Here is a 23,829-nt window from a genome sequence, read left to right on the forward strand (position 1 = left end):
TAATGGTACTGCAGGGTCTCTAAGGTCACAGCTGTGTGTCTCACGAGGGAAATGACCATTCTAAACTACATGGATCACTCTCTTAGCTTTTAAAATAGCGGCTATCTGATTATCATTGGGATCATTTTGCTTATTTATCATGGGCCAGGGGCCATTATCTTGCAATGTGTGATAGAAAAAATCAGGCCTAGTCTCTGTGGTGCCATGAAATCCCTAAGTGCTCATGTGCAGTGCAAGTGTGCCCTGCACAAAAAGACTGGCTTTCTAGGGAGACACACTCACAAAATGCAGGAGCACGGAATGAGCAGACCCACTGTTCCCTTGCCTTTCTAACAGAGAAGTTTGCAGAGTTTTCTCTCTGGGCAGCAGCTCCTGGGCCCCAGGCTCCTTCCCCACTCAACCCCGCCCTAATCCACAGGGCTCTGTACCTGCCTGACTGGTAAACAAGAAGCCACGGTACCTGGAAACTAGGCTGAAGTCACCACTGAAAACCACTCAGCCAAAACTAGCCAAATATACCCATTCATCAGAACAACTTGCCTCTTAAAGTTAGGTCCTAATCCCTTACTAATGCTGCCTGCCAAAGAAGCCTGTGCTGGGTTGGGTTGGGTTGGGTTGGGTTGGATAGGGTTGTGTTTCAGTTCCTTGGACACTTGTGATACTTAATGTGAGGGGTCTTCCCTTTCTCTCTTTTTAGCCTACTCCTCAACCCCTCTTAGGTTCTATGATTTTTTGAGAAACTACACTTAGGATTCCTCCAATGTTGACTGAAACCAGACATGTTTGGGACACATCTGGAATCCCTATCTTTCCTTTCCTGGCCCAAGCTGGCAGCTTTCCCCAAAAACCCCCTATTCGGATAATCCCACCTACCACCTGACCTCCACCCACCACTGATCCCCAGGTCCCAGAGCTCTGTTGTTGCCCCGATGGGTTCCCACCAGCTGGAGGAGCGCCTTCTGTGTTTCAACCTCCCCTCCCAGCTCTGAGCCCGTTCGCAAAGGGAGGCTGCTGGAAAGAGTTTGTTCCTAAGCTGGAGCATTAAAATCATGGTGGGCTTTGAGGAAAATGATCAGGGGGCACTCGGCTGCCATGACTTTATTGAGTTTGGAAAGTCTGTGGAGGAAAAAGTATTATACATATGCAGGCATAACCTCTTAACATATTTTCCAAGGATCTCAAGTGAAAAAATCTAATACACAAAATGGGAAGAACTGCAGCTTTGTGGGTGGTATCATGGAAAAAGCTTTGGGCCAGGAGGAGAGAGAAAAGGATTCTCTTCTCATTTCTGCCAATAAATAGTTTGGGGCCTTACGCAAATTGCTTCGTCTTCAATTCTCTTATTTCTACAAGGAAGTATTTGGATTTACCAGCAACTTCTTCTAGCTCAGAGATTCTGTAAGTTTATGGGTCCACATTATTCGTGTTATATTACGTTTAAGGATATGTGAGCAAAACCCTGACCTCAAGACTTAACTGTGCTACCCGTGTTTTTCCTCTCCATCCTGGGTAACGCTACATTTCCAGCAGTACCTGCTGGCCAAAGGCCCACCTGCTCACCACACGTGTGTATCATCTGTGCCCTCGATAATTCACTAACTTCTCTCCCGCCTCATCCTTGGATTGCAGAAAGAATAAACAATAGAGTATAACCAAACAGGAACAAATAACCAGCATTGGGACAATGTAAATAAGTCTGGAAAATCCCAACCAGAGACTGAGACATTCAAGTCCTATAAAGTTTTGTTATAGTTCTGTCTCAAATTTGGCCCCAAACTTCCTGGAAGCCAAGGAGAAAAAGGCAGCCTACAGATACACAATTAGCACCTTGGAACAGAGAGTTCACAAACACATGAACCAATGCTTTCAGGGGTGTGTGGCTTCCCTACACCCCATTTCCAAAAGACACCTCTGGGGCTTTTCGTATGGGAACCAAAATCAACAGAGCAGATCCTGCACTCAGCAGCCAGTACTCAATGAAATCAGTGGGAGAAAGCATCTGGTTTGTTTTTGTACCATTTCTCACAAAACTTGCAGCAGTCTGGCTGTCTGAAGCTACGAAGTCAGCTGGCAATCAGTGCTACACAGGAAGTGAAAGCGGTGTCAGGGGTACAATGCGTGATGGGGTTGGCCAGAACTGTTCCCATAAAATAGTGAGGGAAGGCCTTTCTGATCTGGTGGCACCTGAGCAGACGTCTGGAGGAAATAAGGGAGCAAGTCTTCTGGATCCCTGAAAAAAGCATTGCACACACAGAGAGAGCAACAAGTGCAAAGGCCCTGAGGTAGAGCACACTTGGTGTGTTGAAGGAAAAGGCAGGAGGGCAATGTGACTGGAGTCATGTAAGTGCTAGGGCCAGTGACCGGGAGCTGGGATCAGAGAGGAATCATGTCAGGGACAGCATGGAGAGCAGACTGTGTGGGGCCACCAAGAGCTTTGGCTTTCACTGTAGATGAAATGGGAAGACATTGGAGGCTTTCAAGCACAGTGGGACTGATGTATGTAGCCGGAAATAAGTGTTGCAGCTTCTTCCTCCTTCTGAAACACCCAGAAGCCACAAATAGATCTGGGACCTCCTCCTCTGCCATTGATGGGGTCTTCTCCACTCAACCTGAAGATTCAAGGTATGCATAACCCCGAGAGTGAGCATCTCCTTAATTCTGCCTTACCTTAGTTCAGAACTTTCCAAATGACCTTTGCTCCTTGTGTCCTGAACATTCTTCAGACAGATCCTCAGAGAAGTGATCAGTGGGCTCTAAGCACCCACCCCTGCCTGCTTCAGAAAGTGTATTCTGTTTCTTTTCTTTCTTTCTTTTTAAGATTTTATTTTTAAGTCATCTCCACACCCAACATGGGGCTCAAACTCCCAACCCCGAGACCAAGGGTCGCACATTCTACCAACTGAGCCAGCCTGGCATCCCCAGAGCTTCTGTTTCCTGTCAGTCAGTTACCGCTTGCAGAATATCTGCCTGGGAAGAAGGGCTAGAGGATCATCACTGTACTGCCCTTGATTATTCGTGGCCACCGTAGGTGGGTGTGGGAAGGTGGGTGGAGGAAACCAGCAGGAGAAGGCAAAACTATACTCCGAAACTGTTGCAACTGTGTGCAACAACCAGGCATAAATTCTGTTTGTTTTAAAGGAATCATGATATGGAACAATTAAAACCTGTGAAATGATTGGAAGATGCCAGGATGTGGCCACTCTGAGGTGGTCCTTGGTGGGTGCTGTTCAGTCTGGGTAGAGAAAAGGCTGGAAGGGAGAGAAGAAAAGAGGTGCTTTGTCTTGTGGACACCCCAAAGCTTTCTGGACTTAATAATAATAAAAAGCAAAATTTGGTGAGTCCAAAGGAAGCGTGTTGAATTGGATGGTTGTCTCTCACAGACACAGTCTCACACACACAAACAGGGTATGGAGAAAGCATCTCTGGGAGTGTCTTCAGGCTACCGTAACCGATACCACAAACCAAGTGGGTTGAAATGAGCAAGATGTGTTCTCCCCTCTTCGGGAAGCCAGAGGTCTGAAATCAAGGTATCAGTAGGGCAATGCTCCCCCTCAAAGACTCATGGGGAGAATCCTTCCTTGCCTCTTCCAGCTTCCAGTAGATCTGGACATTCCTCACTCTGTGGTCCCATTTTTGGCCTCTGGCTTCACAGCACCTCCTCCTTCTCCCTAGATGTCTCTTATTAGGATCACTTGTTGGACGTGAGGCCCACCCAGGGACTTGAGACTTATTGGACTTGAGACACCCAGGATGATTGCCTCTGGAGAACCTTCACTTAATTGTATCTACAAAGACTCTTTACAAACAAGGTCACATTCCCGAATATGACAGATCTTTTGGGGAGCCACAATTGAACTCCCGGAATGGTCACTTCTAGAGCCAGCTGGAACCCACAATCAATGGTGGATGTTATGGCCTCCACCACCAGGGAGAAGCAGGGATGCAGCCAGAGGGGACTGCCAAGACAAAGTGAAATGTCCAGTACAGAGTAATTGCACACAGTAAGAATTCAACTCCGCACTTGTAGGAAGCAGGGGAGATCAGGGTTGCAGCCATTCAGAAACAGCAAGGAGCCAGGAGCTGGAAAGCAAAGAGTTAGGTGAAGGCTCATGTAGTCATGGGAGACAGTTAAGGAGGAAGCTGGCACTGGGGACACGGTGGCTGGGTGTGGCACAGCAGTCTGGGACCCTGGCTGCACTTTAGAATCACCTGGGAACTTCTGTTTTGGGGTTTTTTTCTTTTTAACGATTTTATTTATTTATTTGAGAGAAAGAGAGACAGCATGGGGGTGGGGGTAGGAGGGGTAGAGGCGGGTGGAGAAACAGACTCCCCACTGAGCAGGGAGACCCATGTGGGCTTCCATGTGGGGCTCCACCCCAGGACCCTGGGATCATGGCCTGAGCCAAAGGCTGATGCTTAACTGACTGAGCCGCCCAGGCGCTCCACCTGGGAACTTCTTTAAAAAATATTAAAAGCCAGGCCCCTCCCTCAGAGGTTCTGATTTAATGGGGTTGGATTGGTGCCAAGGCATTGAGGTTTTTTTTTTTTTTTTTTTTAAATAGGTCCCCGGGGGATCCTGGTGTGCAGCTCAGATGAAGGAATACGAGTAGCCAAAAGAGCAGTGGGGGAAGCGGCCCAAGACCCAGGTTCTCCTCCAGGGTCTGAGATTCTCATGGGACAAGCAAATCCACCTCTCCCTGGGGATGGGCCATGGCTCAGAGATAATGCTGAGGTTTTTCTTACTGTTTTTCAAGCACTCCCTTCACACGATCATCTCAGCCTGGCTCCTGCCGCCAGGCTAGCTTCGAGACCCGCTTGTGAAGACACACTGCTCCGATTTTGCTTTACATCTCCTTCAGCACAAATGCAGTGGTTGTGTTTCCTTAAAAAAAAAAAAAAAAAAAAAAGCATAGTCACCCTTTGTCACCAAACACCACCACTACAGTCTTAGTGACTGTATTCTCTATGCTATACTATTCATCTCCATGACTTGTTTATCTTGTAAATAAAGTGAGTTTGTGCCTCTTAATGCAGAAAGCCATTTCAATAACTCATAATTTAACTTCCTCATTTATAGGTGAGAAAATCTGTGTCCTGGAAATGTCCCAAATTGCACCCAAAGTCGCAGAAGTTAATGGGGTCAGCACCGAGAGACAGCCCGCTCTCAGCTTCTGGTTCAGCGTTCTTCTGATGCAGCCCAGTAACTTACGAGCTTTGTTTGTTTTCTGTCTCTGTTATACTTGCATTCTTAAGAGGGCTTAGCATGATCTTTAAACCTGGGTATTTCACTGTGGAATCTCAGAACATTTAAAACTCATGACCCTGAGATCAAGACCTGAGCTGAGATCAAGAGTCAGAATTGGACACTGACCCAACGGGGCCCCAACGTCCCAGAGGATGAACACTGAGCCATGTATGGAATTGTTGAATCGTTGTGTTGTATACCTGAAACTAATATAATACTGTATGTTAATTATACTTCAATAAAAATAAGTAAAAGAATTGTGTTAGACCCTTAAAATAATAGATAGGTTGGTTGGTAATTAGATAGGTAGTAGATAGATAAAATGGCTTTCTACTTATGCCATAATCCAAATCCATGGGAGTGAGCTAAAAATCAGAAACTATTATTCGTTCTTAGTGAGGACCAGCATTGAGCTGGGTGTTTAGTGAAATGTGTTTTCTCAATAAAATTTTACAAGATATGAGACAGGTGATTCCTCCACTCTCTCTGTCCCTTCTACAGCTCAGAACACTGAGGTTTCTTGGCTTACATGATTTTCCCCATAGTCACACAACTTGACAGAGGTGGAAGCTGGGATTGCCTACCTGGATTTATTTGACTCCACGATTCATTAAAACATGATTTTCTATACTTGCAATTTTGTTCTTGAGTTTTCATCACTAATTGGAGCCTAGCACCATCCACGAAAAACAGTGGGTGCTCAGTACATGGTTTTAGGGTAAGCAAATGTTGACTATAATTCATTGTCAAATTTGTTCACCACAAATCCACAGCACACAATAGGTGCTCAATAAATATTTGTTATTGTATATTACTCCCTGAACACAGCGGTCCAAAACATTGTTATAGCTAAGAGGACCAACAATGGCTCAAATGTTTGGCCTAAAAGGATACTGAGAAATGGAATAAAGCAAAAGCAGCATATTCCTAACCTAGAACAAGCTGTGTGTTATTCACCATGCTATGTGGCTGTCCCACCAAGACTTCTTCTACCTCCACCCTATATACCTACAAAGAGAAGTGAAGGAGCTGGAGAAAATTCAGAGTTAGAAGTGCCTTTGTAGGGGTGCCTGGGTGGCCTAAGGTCATGATCAGGGTCCTGGGATGGAACCCCTCTTTGGGCTCCCTACTCAGTGGGGAGTCTACTTCTCTCCCTTCCCCCAGCTTGGGCTCTCTCTCACTATCTCTGTCTCTGTCTCTGTCTCTCTCTCTCAAATAAATAAAAATTTTTAAAAAATAATGAAGAAGAAGTAGTCCTTTTGTGAATGGACAATCTTAAAACTATGGACTCTTCAGTCTCCAGTGCTCTCTTCTCAGCCAATCAACAGAGTTGCTGCTTTCTCAATCGGTGGTCTGTCTCCAGTCCGAAAGCTACAGATCATCTCCAAGGCCATGTTTGTATCCAAACATTCCAAAAATCTAAGCTGAAAAAGGCACTTGTGTTTGACACGACACTTAAACTGATTCAAAGATATGCTGAATTAGATCACCACAATCTAATGTTAGGACATGTCAAATGCCCTTCAAAGAAATCCTGTACACACTAGCAGTCTTCCTGGTCCCCACTGAGCCATCCTCTACTCCAGGCAAGGAATTTATATAGATGATAAATAGCTAACAAGCTTGATAGAGACTGATTTATTTTATTTATGTATGTAATACATTACATGCATATTTTCTTATGTATACATTACATGTATATACACAATTGACCTTGAACAACAGGTGGTTAGGGTTACTCACTGCCTGCTCAGTCAAAACTTAACTATTGATAGCCTGCTGACCAAAAACCTTACTGACAACATAAACAGTTGATTAACACATATTTTACATATTATATGTAATATATAGCATATTCTTACAATAAAGTAAGCTAGAGAAAAGAAAATATTATTAGGAAAATCAGAAGGAAGAGAAAATACAATACTGTATTTATCAGGACTGTATTTTTTTTTTTTTAAGATTTTATTTATTTATTTGACAGACAGAGATCACAAGCAGTCAGAGAGGCAGGCAGAGAGAGAGGAGGAAGCAGGCTCCCTGCTGAGCAGAGAGCCCGATGTGGGGCTTGATCCCAGGACTCTGAGATCATGACCTGAGCCGAAGGCAGCGGCTTAACCCACTGGGCCACCCAGGCGCCCCTGTATTTTTTTTTTTAAATCCACATATTAGGGGACCTGCCTAGTTCAAGCCCGTGTTCTTCAAATGTCAACTGTATGTTCTCCAGAGAACAAAACCAATAGGAGATATATAAGAACAAACACTATTCACATATGTAAGGATATATATTATATGGTATTTTTAAGGATATATATCAAATATATTGGGATACTTATCTCATGATCTGTATATTAGGATATATATGTATTTCTCCCATTGATATTTCTCTGAAGACTCTGGCTAATACAGCAGTCTTTTCCCTGAACTGCTTCGTTGTTGAATTCCTATGTCTTGGGTTGGATTTCCTGGGGAAGATTTCGGGGACTCTGCTGTATGTGGGGCAGGCCAGGAAGCTTGCTCAGGCAGTCTTCTTAGGCTGACGTAAACTCCCAAAGGGGGACTTGACTATGAGCTGTTATCAGCCACTGTTCCTGGCAGCTTGGAGAGTGAGTGCTCTGTCTTGAAGTCGGAATCTGGGCCACACACTACAGCATCCACTACACCTTGAATGTTTCCATTTTCACCAAATGAATGTGCAATTTGGGGATTTTTTTTTTTTTTTTTACTAAATCAATTAAGAGATGAAAAATCATCCTTTGCACTGTGGTGAGGTCTTCTTTAGCTGTTTAAGAGCTTTAGCAAGCAAAGCTGAGTAAGAAACAAAGAAACTTCACCCCCGTTACATGACGAAAAAATTCTATAGCAGTTGGCAAGAACAGGAGAAGCTCGTGTTTAGATATTAAAAGAAAACCTCGAAGGTACTTACACAGAACACCAGCAGTCAAAATGGAGAGTCTCACACACAAAGACAGGCAGGCTGACAGACTGACAGAAAGACCAATAGTTCTCAAGGCAAACATCTTAAGTTACAGCAGCTCTTGGCTTATTTATTTTCCCCATTAGGTAGTACATTCAAAGGACCTTCATGTGGTACGCTGAAGATCAAAGTACATTTTTTCAGAGGAGAAAAAAAAAAAAAAAGAAAGGACCAACTATTCCAAATATACATATGTTCTGAGTTGTGAATATTTTCCATCCTTTGTTGTAGGAAAATAAGTTGAAGACAGGAAAGAACTAGGTGATAGAATCAATTGTGTACATATCTTTGTCAAGAGAGGACGCCAAATTCAACACAGCGTTAGCCTGTCTGTAAGCCGAAGCTTCCAGAATGTAAAATAATCAGTGACTCCCTTGCTCCATATATCTTTTGCTGTTATTACATTTGAGACATTTGTAAAAGTCAATTTTCTTTTAAAGAAAAACAACAGCATTTTTAGACTTCTAGGTACCCCAGCATTTTCATGGTCTCGCCCTTTTTTTTTTCTTTTTTAGCCGCAGACAAGAGCTTTCTCCTGTGGAGAGTCCTATTTCCCCATCTCTTTCAAGAATAGTTTAGATTAAAGGGCTCCTTCTATGTTATCCTAGTACTTCCATGAAAAGAAAAGCCACACGTCATATTCTGGAAATTTCCCCAGTAGAAAAGACTTCTAACACACATTCAGCAACAAGTCCAACACATTGATTGTTGGCCCTCTGTGGGCCAGATACTCTGCCAGGCGCTGAGGCTACACTCATTGCCTAAGACACAGTTCTTACTTTCAAAGTACGAGGAAACAGGCAATCCCAATGCAAGGCAGGAAATTTCAAGACAGCACGTAAAGGAGCGCTGGCATGATGCCTTGGAGACCATCTGCCTGGTCCTAGGGAGGGAGTTAGAGGGCGAGATAAGCAATCATGGAAGAAATGGCACATGAGCCTAGTCTTAGAGGATGAGCAGCAGGAGATGCATGAAGAATCCAGGGAACGACCATCCGGATTTGGGCAATGGTAACCACAGGCCCCTCCTTGTTGTATTTGAAAGAAAGGACAGGGCCAGAGGAGGTGAACTAGAGAGGTGGGCAGAAGACAAGGGCTTTGAACGGCACCTTAAGGAGCTTAGAGTCATTAAAGAGGATCACAGCCAGATCTGCTCTTAGACCAGTCATTCTGGCAGCTGCATGGAGAAGGAATTTAAAGGACACAATACAGAATCAGAGAGACCAGCAAGGTGGTTCTTAGAGTCCAGGCAAGAGGTGGTGAGTGCCAACTTCATTAGGCAGGGGCACCTGGGGGCCACATGAGGGGACAAATGTGAGAACTATTGTAGAAGCAATAGGGGGGCTAGATTACTGATAGGATTTAAGAGTGAGGGACAGGGAGAAATTAAGGAATTAAGGATGGTTCTCAGGTCAATGGATTGGGCAACGAGTTGAGGGCAGAGGGGAAGGATGGATGCACATGTTTTTGGACCAATAGAAAATTCAAGAGAGCAGATACAGAACAAAAAAGATAAGGAGTTTGATTTTCGTCAGGTATCTTAAATTTAAAGGTTCCTGGCAATTGTTGTGTGTAGATGTATCTAAATCTCTGAAGAGAAGTCAGAGCTGAACTTGACTTGGGAGTTATTTCCATATTCGAGCATTATAAAGTTGTGGATTTTGTTTGTTTTTATGTGTTTTATTCACTGCTGTACATCCTGCCGCTGGACCAGGGTACACTGTAAGTAACTATTAGGTGAAGAGCAGGAAGTTCATGGGAGTGAGAGAATTGTCCAGGTAGAGACATAGAATAAGAAGTGGTCAGAGGGGCATATGGAAACAGATCAACAGTGGGCATTTCCACTACTTTCACTGCCAACACCAACACCAACTCTCTGTATTTCAAGTTCAGTAGAAATTACAAAAGAGTTGTCAGTTAAAATTACACATCACAATTCCAGGACTTACCTTCATGTAATTATCTCCAGAGTAAGAAAACATAAGAAGAAAGTTTTTTTTAATCTTATATGGTGGGGAGAAAACGTCATTCTGTGTACTTTCAACTGATTTTTGTGAGTTAAAGTGGATAATATAAATGGATGGGAAACACATATGCCCTTGCAAACACAAACTCGGCATATTTTATTTAATTTTTTAAACTTGGAAAGAATGAATTACGTAATAATAAAAATGAACAGTTTGGTCTCCAGATCTATATACTACTGCAACTTAACAACTCTGTTTAGTGGGCCCAAAGCACTTCAAAATTTTTATGTTGAAGAGTGAATTTATGATCTTCTCCCAAATCCTAGTGAATGGCACCACCCTCCATACAGAAATACAAGTCAGAAAACTAGGCGCTATCTCTGACACCTCCCTCTCTCTTGCTTTTCACAGCTACGCTATTCCCAGTGAAGTTGAAGTGCTATCAACCTCACATTCTACCTCCCGGTGGATCCTAGTCACTTTCTCTCCCCATCACACTACCCTCCTCCAAGGAACTGACATGTCTCCCCCTGGAATTCCACTGTAGCCAACTAAGTACCCATCCCTCCCATTATCCTCTCTGACCTTCCCTCACTCCCACCTTAGTATATCTGTTGGCAATCTGAATATCTTTGTCTTCTCAAAAGACAAGCTTGTCACATTTCTCTCTTATTTGAAGCCCTTCATTGACTTCCCAAGGCTCACAGGATAAGGATAGACCTCCTTAAATGACCTAGAGAATCTTCAGAAGATGGCCTCAGCCTCTCTCTCTAGTTTCATCTGACCCACTGTCCATTGTTTGCTCTGGCTCAGACTAGCCTTCAGATCCAAATTATGCCGACTCCCTCCTATCTCAGGATCTTTGCGCTCGCTACTCCCTCTATCTGGAACATTCTTAGCCCCCACTCTGTTACCTAACCCATTTGACCTTGCTAAGCCCACTCATCCTTCACATCTCAGCACAATATTTCTTCCTCACCTTTGGTCAGATCCCACTATTAGGTGATTTCATGGAACTATATAGCTATTCCTCAGAACACATTTCACTTTATAACTATACTTCTTCACTTATACTTATACACTCATTTGTTTCATTAAGTGATATCTGTTTCTTGGACCCTAAGTTTCATATCTGTTTTTTTTTTTTTAATTTTTTTAAATTTTTTTAAAGATTTTTATTTATTTATTTGACAGACAGAGATCACAAGTAGGCAGAGAGGCAGGCAGAGAGAGAGGAGGAAGCAGGCTCCCTGCCGAGCAGAGAGCCCGACGCGGGACTCGATCCCAGGACCCTGAGATCATGACCCAAGCCGACGGCAGCGGCTTTAACCCACTGAGCCACCCAGGCGCCCATCATATCTGGTTTTGGATCGACATTATACCCCCAGCTCTTAGACCTGTGCTCTGCACATAGTAGGTATTCAGAAAATACCTGCTGAAGTAATAAATGCATGTACAAGCAGGTGTATGCATTTTTCTCTAAAAATATCTATTTTGGATATTTGGAAGGGTTAAGAATTATTAGCCAAAAATATTTCCCAAAACATAAGTTCCACAGGCTCTTTCTACTACCTCAGTCATTATTATACAAGCTATGTTCACATATAACCTTTGACAGAATATTTCTTTATTGCTGATTCATCTGATATAACTTTTCAAGGTGAAATGAAAAACTAGTACAACACTCATGTAAGAATATCAGAGTCCCTCTCCCTAAACACTTTTTTTTTTTTGAGAGAGAGAGAAAGAGAGCACGCACGTGGGGGCGGACGGAGAGAGTGGAGAGGCAGAGGGCAAATGAGAGAGAATCCAAAGCAGACTCCCCGCTGAGCACAGAGCCCTAAATGGACTCAATCTCTCAACCCTGAGATCATGACTTGAGCTGAAATCAAGAGTTGAACACTAAACCAACTGAGCCACCCAGGCACCCCTTCAAAACAGAAGGAATCAACTAGAAATAGCAAATCAAAAGCCATTTCATCCCATCCTTCACGTAACATATAACGTGGACACTTTTTTAAATAAAAATAAGGGGCACCTGGGTGGCTCAGTTGGTTAGCTGTCTGATTCTTGATCTCAGCTCAGGTCATCATGTCAGGGTGATGAGATCAGCCCCAAGTCAGCCTCTGCACTCAGTGCGGGGTCCGCTTGAGATTCTCTCTCCCTCCCCGATGCCCCTCCCACTCCTCTCTCTCTAAAATAGAGAAAAATCTTCAAAATAAATAAATAATGAAATAAAAATAAAACAAAAATAGTTTTTAAAGGTCACTTTGAACAACCCATGTAATTTTATGGAAAGTTAATCAGAATATTGCTGATTAAATATTACAGAATTTCAAAAGTGTTAGGCAAGCTTTGTAAAAATAGTTTAAAGAACTCAGACCTGTGTTTTCAGTCAGTGTTTCACAGGGTCGTTTCCTCAACTGTGATGGGAGCAGGACTCCCTGATCTTTTTATGACCAGGGCTTGGGCCTCCGTGCTCACCACCCACTAGCCATAAATGGTCCTGGAATAAATAACAGCCAGCTTCAAAACTTTCATTAAGTTTTTCCTCCTTTTGCAAAAATATCTAGGAAGCATTCAGTTCAAAACAGCATCCAGAGGTGTAGAGGTATTATTGTTCTTATCTGCCTCAAAAAAGGATGCCCCATGTAATCAAAGAGAGAGCTGTGATGTTTTTGTGTCACCTTCTGGAATTGAATCTGCGTGACAACAGACACCTCTGTTGAAAGGCAAAATGAATGGCTACTCCAGCAACAGGAATTACTGCCGAGGAAGAAGCAAATCCCGGAGAGACGGTTGGTCTTTTCACTGCAGCGGCTCCTGGAGAGCTGACCTTTAGATGAATTGTACTGATTAAGAAAAAAACCAGTTATGACTCAGTTGGTTAAAAGGCCTCAAATCCTGCCAGCAAAAAAGATTCCTTGTAGGAATTTCGGGACCTGGACCCGTATAAACAGGCATGACTGAGTCCAACATTAACAATGAAAATTCTTTCCTCGTGTTCAAAGGGAATGTCTTAATGTATGTTGCCCCAGAAGCGACTCTGAGGAAGGATCTGGGTGCAAGGAGCTTATTCGGGACTGAAAAGTGGGGGAATGCAGTAGGGAGAAGGGAGGGGAAGACAACCAACAAAAGGTTCATCCTCACAAAAGCCATCCCTCGGGGATTACTGAGACTCAGCCCCACCGGGGAGTTCCAGAGCCGGTGGAAGGTTCCAGATTCCGATTTCTTTCAGTCACAGGCGGGAGATCTGGGGTATGTATATGCCAGTCAAACCTTACCTGAAGGCTCCTTCACTCAGAGTTCACTCCTCAGCTCCTCCAGCCTGGGCCACAGAGCGGGTTTGGCCACTGGAGAAAAGCCCTGGGGCACAGAAATGCTTCTACCCACAGCTGGAAGTTGGGCCAGCAGGGGCTGCAGTGGTGGGGACGGGGGTATGACCAGCGCCCCAGGAGTATCTGTCGTGCTAATGGACTGCACAGAAATAATTCCCATCGCCTGAGTGCTTGCTCTGGGCAGAGCCCTTTACATTTATGATTTCACTTCCCAACTCATCACAGCCCTGGGAGGTAGATATTATTAGGATGATTTTACAGCTAAAGAGAGAGGGTAGTTAACGGCCCCAAGGTCATGCACTAATGCACAGCTCCAGAGTCTAAGTTCTGAAGCATCACCCTATACTGGAGGGACTATCCCTGCGCTCAATAAATATCTACATACCGCCCATTCCACACACAGTGGAATTCACGCAAGACCAGCATGGCCTTCCCAACTCCCGGGCCCTTGCACCACTCTCTGCCTTTCCTGGTTCTTTCACATTGGCATCGAGAGCTGTGCCAATTATTCAACAGTCAGTTGACCAAATACAGGACAACTTTGTGCAGGAGAGCGGAGCTCTATGGGCCTTTCACTGAAACTTCCAAATGAACATTCCGTGTGGCCAAGTGCTTGGTGAGAAAGAAGGTCTAATGAATCTCCGTGGTGTGTGACTAAAGGCAGTGCCTGAACCAGCCGAGCTTGAACACAATTATAAGGGGCTCATCCCAGTGCTCCGGGCACAAAGTAACTGTTATCTAAAGTCGGGAAGGAATTTCCTGAAATAGCTGGTAATTGTACAATGAATCACATCATAAAAGCTTGCTATCCCTCAGTCTCTGATCACGACACAAAATTGGACCCGTTATGGCATTGATCTAGACCATGAAATTGTTTTCAGAGTTTTTCCCCTCAACAGAGAAAAACCCACCTACCTAAAATAACTTCCCTTGAATAGACTGTTAGAGTAATAAAGGGGGTTATTTGATGGAACTTGCTGTGTATACTCCAAGTGAGTTAGAACCAACCAAATTCCCATCCTTCTGAGAACGGATGGTAATAACTTCCTATGCATTTATACATTAAAGTGATAGCATTTTTATTTTGTTTTGGAAAAAACCTGAATTATTTAAAAGTTCTAACTTCTCAGAATCCTCACTTTTTCTTTTATTATAGTTCAAAGAATCTCCCTAACTCTATGGAAAGCCCACTACTAAGAAAAAAAATAATCATTGACCCCATAATCCTTCTTAAAACTACAAAACTATTAAAAGACAACTAAAGAAATCACTGTAGCTAATGTTAAGATCAAATGTTCAGGAGATTGTGGAGCTAGGAGCTCAATTGACACAACAAATCTTCGAGGTTCTGCCCCATACTGTTAACTTTCTCTATCATGCAAAGTTTCTACCAGGGTTTGCATTCTCCAGAGACAAAAAAAAAAAGTGTGAGCTGACTCCACTGTCTGCAACAATTAATTACAAGGAGTGTTGCCGCAGAAAGGCTTTGGAACAACTTGAAAATCAAATTAGATCATGAAATAAGAGGGTCTTCCATATTCCAGCTGATAAGGAGTCCCCTGAGATCACCTCTTCTAGAGGGAATTTGGTTTCTTGTTCCTTTTCTTTTCTTTCTTCTTTTTTTTTAAATGAGAGATTGAGAGAGAAAGAACAGGGGGAGGAGCAGAGGGAGAGGAACACGCAGACTCTGTGCTAAGTGCAGAGCCCGTGAGGGCTTGATTCCAGGACCCCAAGATCATGACCTGAGCAGAAACAAGAGTCAGACACTTAACCCACTGAGCCACCGGGGTGATCCAGTTTCTTGTTCTTTTAACATAGACGTTGTAAAAAGGCCAGTTTATAATACCATGAAAGAACAAGCTACCCCTGGGAGGAAACCACCAAAACGTGGCCTCAGGAATGGTTGTTTTGTAAACACAGTGATGGGGGTGTTGAGGTTCCTGTATTGTCCCCTCCCATTTCAACAACCACTATCTCCTTTTCCCTCAGTCACAGTGGGCTTCCTTTAGAGACATAATCCTCTGAAGACTCAAAGGCACTGTGGTCCATGCCCTTTCTCTACTAAAATGTTCGCCTTAAAGCAATGGAACAGCTGAGATAAACGAAATAGGTTTCACATGTAATAATAACTCCTGACTCATAAAAACTCGATCGGAAAAAGCAAATGGGCGTGAAGAGTTGGCGCTGAGAGGAAAATGGCAAGGAATTAGCATTGTCATTGTCAATGTTGACATCTTGATCATGACTCCTGTTGGGCAAACTGTATTGCCTGCTCATGTTAGCACAGATGTGGTAATGAAAGCACTAGGTTGTGCTAAAAAGACCCTAGAAATAAGAGACTCGCTGTTTTTTAAAAGGGGTGAGGGTAAAATTGCAGCTTATCTCAGACCTAGAAACACAGGAATTCCCTATCTTCAAGCCTGGCAGATACAGGATAATGCAAAAAATTTTAAAAACCATGTATATTGATATGGAAAGGAATATTTAAAAAATTTTTGAAGTAGAAAATATAGTGGTGAGTTTGATATGTATACAGGCTTAATTATATTTAAGAAAATCTTAAGAGAGAAACAAAAGTCCTAAAACGACATCTGCCTCTGGAGAGGATCTGGAGGATTGGAGGTCAAGAGTAGAACAAGGACACTTACTCTCTATTCTGTATATATACCCATCAGCCTGCTTGGCTTTTTATCGTGAGCATGTATTTCTTCGTTTTAAGTACTGATATTTGGAAATGTATAGCGGGTTGAGAAAGCAGGAACAGAGAAACAGAAGATCCAGCTTCATGAATGTAAGAGAGGTACATGGATTAGAAAGTATAAGTAGTGTGGAAGTGGGATTCCATTTAGGAAATTTAAAACACTGATAAAACTCTATCGAGGGGGGTAGGCTGTGGGAGGCAAAATACTAGTCCCCCCAAAGTCATCCACATCGTAATTCTGTGAATTTGCAAATATGTTCCATTACCTGGAAAAAAAGAGATTTTGCCCATGTAATTAAGTTAAGGCTTTGAGATGGGGAGTTTATTTCTTGGGTGGGTGGGTGGGTGATGGGAGAATGAAGCTTAACGTTTCAGGGAAACTGGGCACAAAACACAAGCCTCTGAATTATCCAACCCAAGCCGAGGGAGTCAGGTATCATAGTGCTAACCTCCGGGAGTCCGTCTACAACCGTTAGACTTGGCTTTGACCTGCTGCAGGTGTGGAAGAGGGTAGGGTTGATTCCTGGGTACTGTGAGGCAGTACGGATTTGGCTTTCAGCAGGGAGAAGAATCTTCAGGCACAGTACTAGAATCTGCTTCTACTCGCAACACTTCTGACACCAAGCAGTTCTCTGATATTCTGTGGACACCAACTGGGTGTCCTACAAGTTAATTCAATCTTGACACTAATTACCCAGAATTAGCATAGACCCTCACTCCCATAAGACTGTGTATAAACACACCCCTGTATGGGGTTCCTACAGCCCTATCCTCAGGTGTGACAATTTGTTACAATGGCTCTTGAAACTCAGAAAGCTGCTTTCCTTACTATTTCTAGCATATTACAAAGGATGCAAATGAACAGCCAGGTGAAGAGGTACATAGGGAAAGGTCCAGAAGAGTCTCAAGTGCAGGAGTTTGTATTCCCATGGAATTGGCACATGGATATAGTCACCAACCCAGAAGCTCCCCGAACCCAAGTTCCTAGGGGCTTTATGGAAGACGAGATGGATTAAATCACTGGCCGTTGGTGACTGAACACAATCCCCAGCTCCTCTCCGCTCCCAAACACTACTGATACAAGTAAAGATGGTAGAGTGGGGTGGTCTGAAACTTCCACCCCTCTGATCACATGGTTGGTTCCTCTGACAACCAGCCCCCATCCTAAAGCTCTCTGGAGACCCACGAAGAGTCACCTCATTGGCATAAACTCAGGTGTAGTTGAGAAGGGCTTATTATAAACATTCTTCTCACCACTATCACTCGGGAAATTCCAAGCGTTCTAGAAAGAGAAATAGCGTTCTAGAAGCTCTGGAGGCAAAGCCCAAATGTGCCCCAGTGCAGTATCACACACAGAGATGTGGATTCTAGCAGATGGAAACCCGAAGAGAGCACATGAACCCTGCTGGCACCCACTCTCGGGGTCATTAGAGCGACCCGCCACCAACCATCATGGAGTGTCTTTGGCAGCTGCCTTTGAAATGGTTCCTAACATTCCTGGAGCTTGCATCTGACCAGATAGAGCTTTGCTTCCACTTTTGTTACAGGGTGCTCTGTGGAAAGCAACGAAGGAAGTGAAAGGATTGAAAGAGATGGTGAATGGTGAGGCCGGAAAGCAGTGGCAAACATGAGGTCCACGTGCTGTCACCCCACCATAACAGACACTTCTGCTCCACCATGCCACTTTCCTGTTTGACCTGAACTGACTCAGAATCCTCCACTCTCAGGCTATCAAAACTGGCTCTGAAATTTTCAACTACAAATACCGTGGCTTAAAGCCACACCCGTATTATCTTCTTGTTCGGTAGATTAGAAGTCTAACGGCGGGTCTCACTGGGCAAACATCGAGTCACCAGGTTTGTGTTTCTTTCTGTGAACTCAGGAAAATCTGCTTACTTGCCTTTTCCAGCTCCTAGAGGCTGCCTGTGATTCTTGACTCATGGTCCCTTTTTCTGTCAAAGCCAGCGAGGGCAGCCGCTGTTCCTCTCGACCTCTTCTCCTGTCCCCCTCTTCTACTTTAAAGGCTCTATGTTGGACCCACTTACTCAAAAAATCCAGGATAAAATCCCCATTTCAAGACCTTAACTTAATTATATCAGCAAAGTCTCTTGGGGAACCAGTACTTTGCCTCCCACAACCTTATTGTGTCTTGTCAGTGTCTTAATTTTTCCTCAAGTGAATCTTGATTCCATGCCATCTCACTTATTCTTTTGAACCTGTGTAATTTTTGGAATCCTAATATTCACAAAGTGGCATAAACTTTTTACCAAAGTTGTTTCTGGGTAAGTAGGCAAAATAAAGATTTGACTAGTTAGACGTTGTGTAGGCTCTCTAATCGTAAAGTCATCCAAGCGTGTGAAGTAGACAGAGCTCCTTCCAAAATGGAGACTGAATCTATCTTCTAAATTTATCTTCTAAAGTTAGCTTTTTTATGGAGGAGTTGTCACCAGCAAACACTGGCCTGACCCAAACTAACATGGGTGAACATGTAAAACATTTGAGCCTACAAAGAGATATTTGCACACCTACGCTCATAGAAGTGTGATTAGCAATAGCCAAAATGTAGAAGCACCCCAAGTATCCATCGATGGATGCATGGATCCACAAAATGTGGCAAATCCATATAATGGAATACCATTCAGCCTTGAAAAGGAATGAAATTATCACAGGCTACCCCATGGATGAACCTTGAGGATATTATATTAATATTATTACGTTAAATAGGCCAGTCATAAAAGAACGTATGCTGTATGACTGCTTCTAGATGAGATACATACAGAGTAGCCAGATTTGTAGAGCCAAGCAGTAGAATGGTGGTTCCTGGGAACTTGGAGGAAAGGGGAATAGGGAGTTAGTGTTTCATGGGCACAGAGTTTCTGTCTCATAAGAGAAATAGAGCTCTGGGGATGGATGGTGTGTGTGAATGTACTTCATGTCTATCAGTGTGAATGTGCTCTATGTCACTGAACCAAATACTTAAAAATGGCTAAAATGGTGAATTTTCTTTAATGTGTATTTTACCACAATTCTAAAAAGGAAGATTTTCAAAAAGTGTTTAAATATCTTTGAGCCTAATTGTTTTTAAAATTGTCTGCAAAGCCGTTGCAAGGTTTTACGTGCTAATATGGGAAATTTCTTTCCTATGAGGAGACATTTTGCAGGAAAGCAGAAACCAGAAAGTGAAATTTGCACACACTTCCAATGCATAACAATCTGGGGAGAAGCTACCATTGCATGACCTATTCCAGCTCCTTTGTCCTTTACACTGAGAAAGCCCCAGGAAGTCCTAGAGTTCTGTTTTAACTTATAGGCTGTGGCATGACACCCAGGCAGTGATTACTGATTTCTGGGCATGAGCACAGGTGAAAAAGCAGGTCGTTGATGGGAAGGTGCTGGCAGCCAGGCTACGTACTCACCCTTTATTTGGTAAGTGCTGGGGATCTACTGAAGGTTCCTGGCCTAGGGCTTGGTGGAAAGGAACTGAGCCTTAGGGATGGGACTTTGTTCTCCTGCACAGGAGCCAGGGTGAAGACTATTATAATAGTCCCTGAGAGCCTGGGGCCAAAGGTTCCTGCAAGGGGAAGACAGTTAGAAGGCAGACACTTAACTGACTGAGCCACCCAGGCACCCCTTAGTTTGTTGTATTTTTTACCATTCAAAAATGTTTAGGGGTGCCTGGGTGACTCAGTAGGTGAAGCACCTGCCTTCCGCTGGGGAAGTAATCTCGAGGTCCTGGGTTCCCACTCCCTGCTGAGCAGGTAGCCTGCTTCTCCCTCTCCCTCTGACTGCCGCTCCCCCTGCTAGTACTGTCCCCTTATCAAACAAATAAATAAAATCTTAAAAAAAAAAAAAAAAAAAAGATCAGGGCTCCTTGCCCTTTAAAAAAAAGATTTACGTTTTTGGGTTGAAGTATGTCTTTCTTTTCTCTTACAGACTGAATTTCCTACTTCTGTTAAAAGGCTTTCTTAAGTCCTTAGGTCGTGTTTTATGTCCCCTAAATTATATTATTTTTATGGTTTTCCTTTTTACATGTAAATGCTCTGTCTAGAATTCATTTTTGCAAATGCTTGAGATAGGGACCCAACTATATTTTCTTCCAGGAGATAGCCACTTGAGTCAGCACCATCACATTAAGTCTTTCCCACCAAAGTCAGTTATCGCCTTTGCCAGAAATTAAACTTTCATATTTTCAAGAATTTGTTCTGTGTTCCTTTTTTTTAGGATTTTATTTATTTGGGGCGCCTGGGTGGCTCAGTGGGTTAAGCCTCTACCTTCCGCTCAGGTCATGCATGGTTTCTGTGTCAAATAAATAAATAAAATCTTAAAAAAAAAAAAAAAAAGATTTTATTTATTTGACAGAGACACGGCAAGAGAGGGTACACAAGTGGGGGGTGGGGGTGGGAGAGGGAGAAGCAGCCTTCCCACTGAGGTGGGAGCCTGAAGGGGGCCTTGACCCCAGAACTCTGGGATCATGACCTGAGCTGAAGGCAGACACTTAACAGTCCAAGCCACCCAAGTGCCCCTATTTCTGTGTTCTTGATTCCTTTTTTGGGAAATTATCTGACTTTCCTTATGATTAGGAGAAGCAAGCTTGAAAAGCAAGTTAGAACATAAGCATGAACCCAGGCTCTGTCTCAAGAATCTGTCTCTCAGTCCTTTATGGGAAGAGAAGGAGGATGACGGAGGATCAAACACCTGTGACTAGTCTGGAGGGGGGAAAACGGGGCGGTTGGGTGATGTGGTGTTTCATATTCTTGGGAAGCAGCCATATGGTACCAGCCAGTTTGATGAGAAGTCAGGAAAACAACTGATCCAACAGGAGGCCAATAACTCAAAACCAGGAGAGCCTGAGCTGTGAGATGAAGAAAAGGAGATGAAGAGTCTGGGCCATAAACACCCACTCTCTGATACTGAGATGATTTCTGTCCCGTTTGGGGAGCATTTTATAGTCTTCTTTGCTAGGTAAGCAACCAATCTTGGAATATTGGGATGAGTCAGTAAGATGAGCGGCTGAACCGGGGAAGGAGACAGGAGAGAGGTGCAGATCACGGCCAAGGACAGCCCTATGTAGCTACCTACAAAGACCAAGCTCCCCAGGCCTCTTTCCTTTCCCTTTAGGCCACGTCTAGATATTGGCCCTCAAGTCTTAGCAGGCATCAGCATCATTTGGAGGACTTGTTAAAAACACAGACTGCTGGGCCCCAGCCCCAGGGTTTCTGATTCGGCGGGTCCGAGGTGGAGCCTGAGAATGTGCATTTCTAACAAATGTCCAGGGGATGTCGATGCTGCTGATCCAGACACTCTACTCTGAGGACCACTTCTCTAGATTTTAATACCAAAATTATTTGGTAATTATACTAATGGCTAATCCTTTAACTGCAAAATGACCAATAATGCCAGAGACATTTAAAACATTAAATTATTAAAACATTAAAAACTTACTTGTAAATTAGTTTCTGACCCCTTATGCAGAGTTCATGTCATCCCTGTGCACGCGGCAGAAGGGACATTTGAGTTGCGCCTTCAAGGATGTATGTATACGTAGAAGGTATAGGAAGGAGAGAAAGGGAAGGGCAGAAGCAGAGGAAAGTGAAAAAAATCAGAAAACCACACATAATTCTGTTTGGCTCAGAAAGAGCAGCAGGGTGTGGAGATACAGCTGGAGAGGAAGGCAACTGACTGATTCACCAGGGATCTTATAAACCACACCAAGGAATGTGGACATGGTGTTGGTAAACTTCTTTGGATAATGGAAAGGGAATCATCAAAGGTAATTTCTGGCCGGACCACTTGTTAATGGAAGAGCCATTAAATAAGTCAGAAGAGCAGGTTTGGAGACAAAGAATTCAACTGGAGGAGGTAGGCAGAACATGTTCAGTTCTAGGCACCTGGGAAGCACCCACGTCCAGGAGGCAGCCGGATGTAGAGTCTGACGTTCAGGGTAAATGGCTGAGAGGGCGATTAGGGTGCCAGTGGGCTCCCTGTCCCACCTACAGGAGTAAAAGAAGAAGCCGCAAAAGGAACTAAGGCCAGCCACGGGCCCTGGGAACTTTAACCTTTTGGGAGTGGATAGAAGAACAGGAACCAGCAAAGGAAGCTGGGGAGGAACAGTCAGAGAAGTAGAAACAGAACAGAGGCCAAGGCAGGAGAGGAAAACTTTTCCACTACATGCTGTTGTTGCATGCATGAGCAGGTCACCAAGGACTGTCAGAAATGCTTCAAGGTAACAACCTGTCAGTCCTACTCAGCACAGCCCTGCTGGCCAAGGAGGCTGAAGCCCAGAACATTGTCTCCAGCCACAAAGCTGCCTGAGCTGGAACTCCTGGAGTGGAGTGAAATGGGATTAGACCACTGGGGTCCCCATTGGCCTCCAGCACTTGCTGCTCCATCATGACAGTGTAGCGAAGCCTTGGCGGTGCCCGATGTCAGGGGCCAGCTACAGTGGCATACCTTGAAGAAAGTTCCCTGAGTTGCCCAGGGCAGGGTCATGTTTCACTTGTAGCTCATTGGTGTTGAGGGTATAAGACAGAAAACAGATTCCAGGAATCCTAACTCTCTGTCTTCGTGATACTGAGTGCATCTCTCCTTTTTGCAGCTGGTGCGCTATTTTAATGGTGTTTGAGTTGACTTGGGGGGCATATTCTGCAAATTAGAGCTTCAAAAGTTCCATGATGTTATGGGTTGAATGGTGTCCCTCAAGAAAGAGATGTTGAAGTCCTAATCCCCAGTACCTCAGAATGTGACCTTATTTGGAAATAGGGTCATTGCAGATGTAATTAGTTCAGATGAGGTCATACTGGAACAGAGTGGGCCCCTAGTCTAAGGACTGGTATCCTTATGCGAAGACAACAGACCCAGGGACAGACACACAGAGAGAATGTCATGTGAAGATGATGGCAGAGACTGGAGGGCACATCTACAAGCCAAGGAATGCCACAGATTGCTGGCCGTCAGTAGAAGCTGGAAGAGGGGCCTGGCACAGATTCTCCATCAGAGCTTGTGAAAGGAAACAAACCTGCCAAGATCTTAATTTCAGATTTCTAGTCTCCAGAATTGTGAGAGAATAAATTTCTGTTTTTTTTAAGCCATCTTCTATGTGATATTTTGTTATGACAGCCCTAGGAAAAAAAAACACATAGGAAATTAGAAATCCACTTACATTATCATATGACATTTCAGTATGATATTCATCAAAGCAAAAAAAAAAAAAAAAAAAAAAAAAAAGGAAATCTGTCCAAGGAATTTGTTAGATTCTTTGAGTATAATTTCAACAAATGTAAATTTTGTCTTTCTTTCAACTTTATTGACAAATAAAAGGGCAACATATTTAAGGTATGTAATGTGATGATTTGATATAGGAATATATTGTGAAGATAATCCCCATCAAGCTAATTAACATCCACCACCTCACATATTTACCTTCTCTGTGTGTGAGAGAACGTGTAAATTCTACTCTCTCAGCAAATTTCACTTACACAATCCAGCGTTCTCCACTGTAGTCACTATGTTATACATTAGATCCTCAGACCTAATTCACCTTTTAACTGAAAGTTTGTTTCCTTTTAGCAACCTCTCCCTATTATTCCCACCCACCAGCCCCTG

At 43.6% G+C, this 23,829-nt stretch overlaps 1 long non-coding RNA gene across 1 annotated transcript in view; it reads right to left on the minus strand.

Annotated features, from left to right (window-relative positions):
* Positions 1 to 1,922: 1,922 nt before the first annotated feature.
* Positions 1,923 to 23,829, minus strand: part of LOC131812049 (uncharacterized) — a 36,263-nt gene continuing 14,356 nt past the window's right edge. Inside the window, exons 2-3 of the long non-coding RNA XR_009346252.1 lie at positions 4,744 to 4,882; positions 1,923 to 4,080 (exon numbers count right to left, since the gene is read on the minus strand). This is a non-coding gene — a long non-coding RNA (uncharacterized LOC131812049). The remainder of the gene's footprint in view (positions 4,081 to 4,743; positions 4,883 to 23,829) is intronic.

This window comes from Mustela lutreola, chromosome 12 (assembly GCF_030435805.1).
Source record: "Mustela lutreola isolate mMusLut2 chromosome 12, mMusLut2.pri, whole genome shotgun sequence".
Taxonomy (NCBI): Eukaryota; Metazoa; Chordata; class Mammalia; order Carnivora; family Mustelidae; genus Mustela; species Mustela lutreola.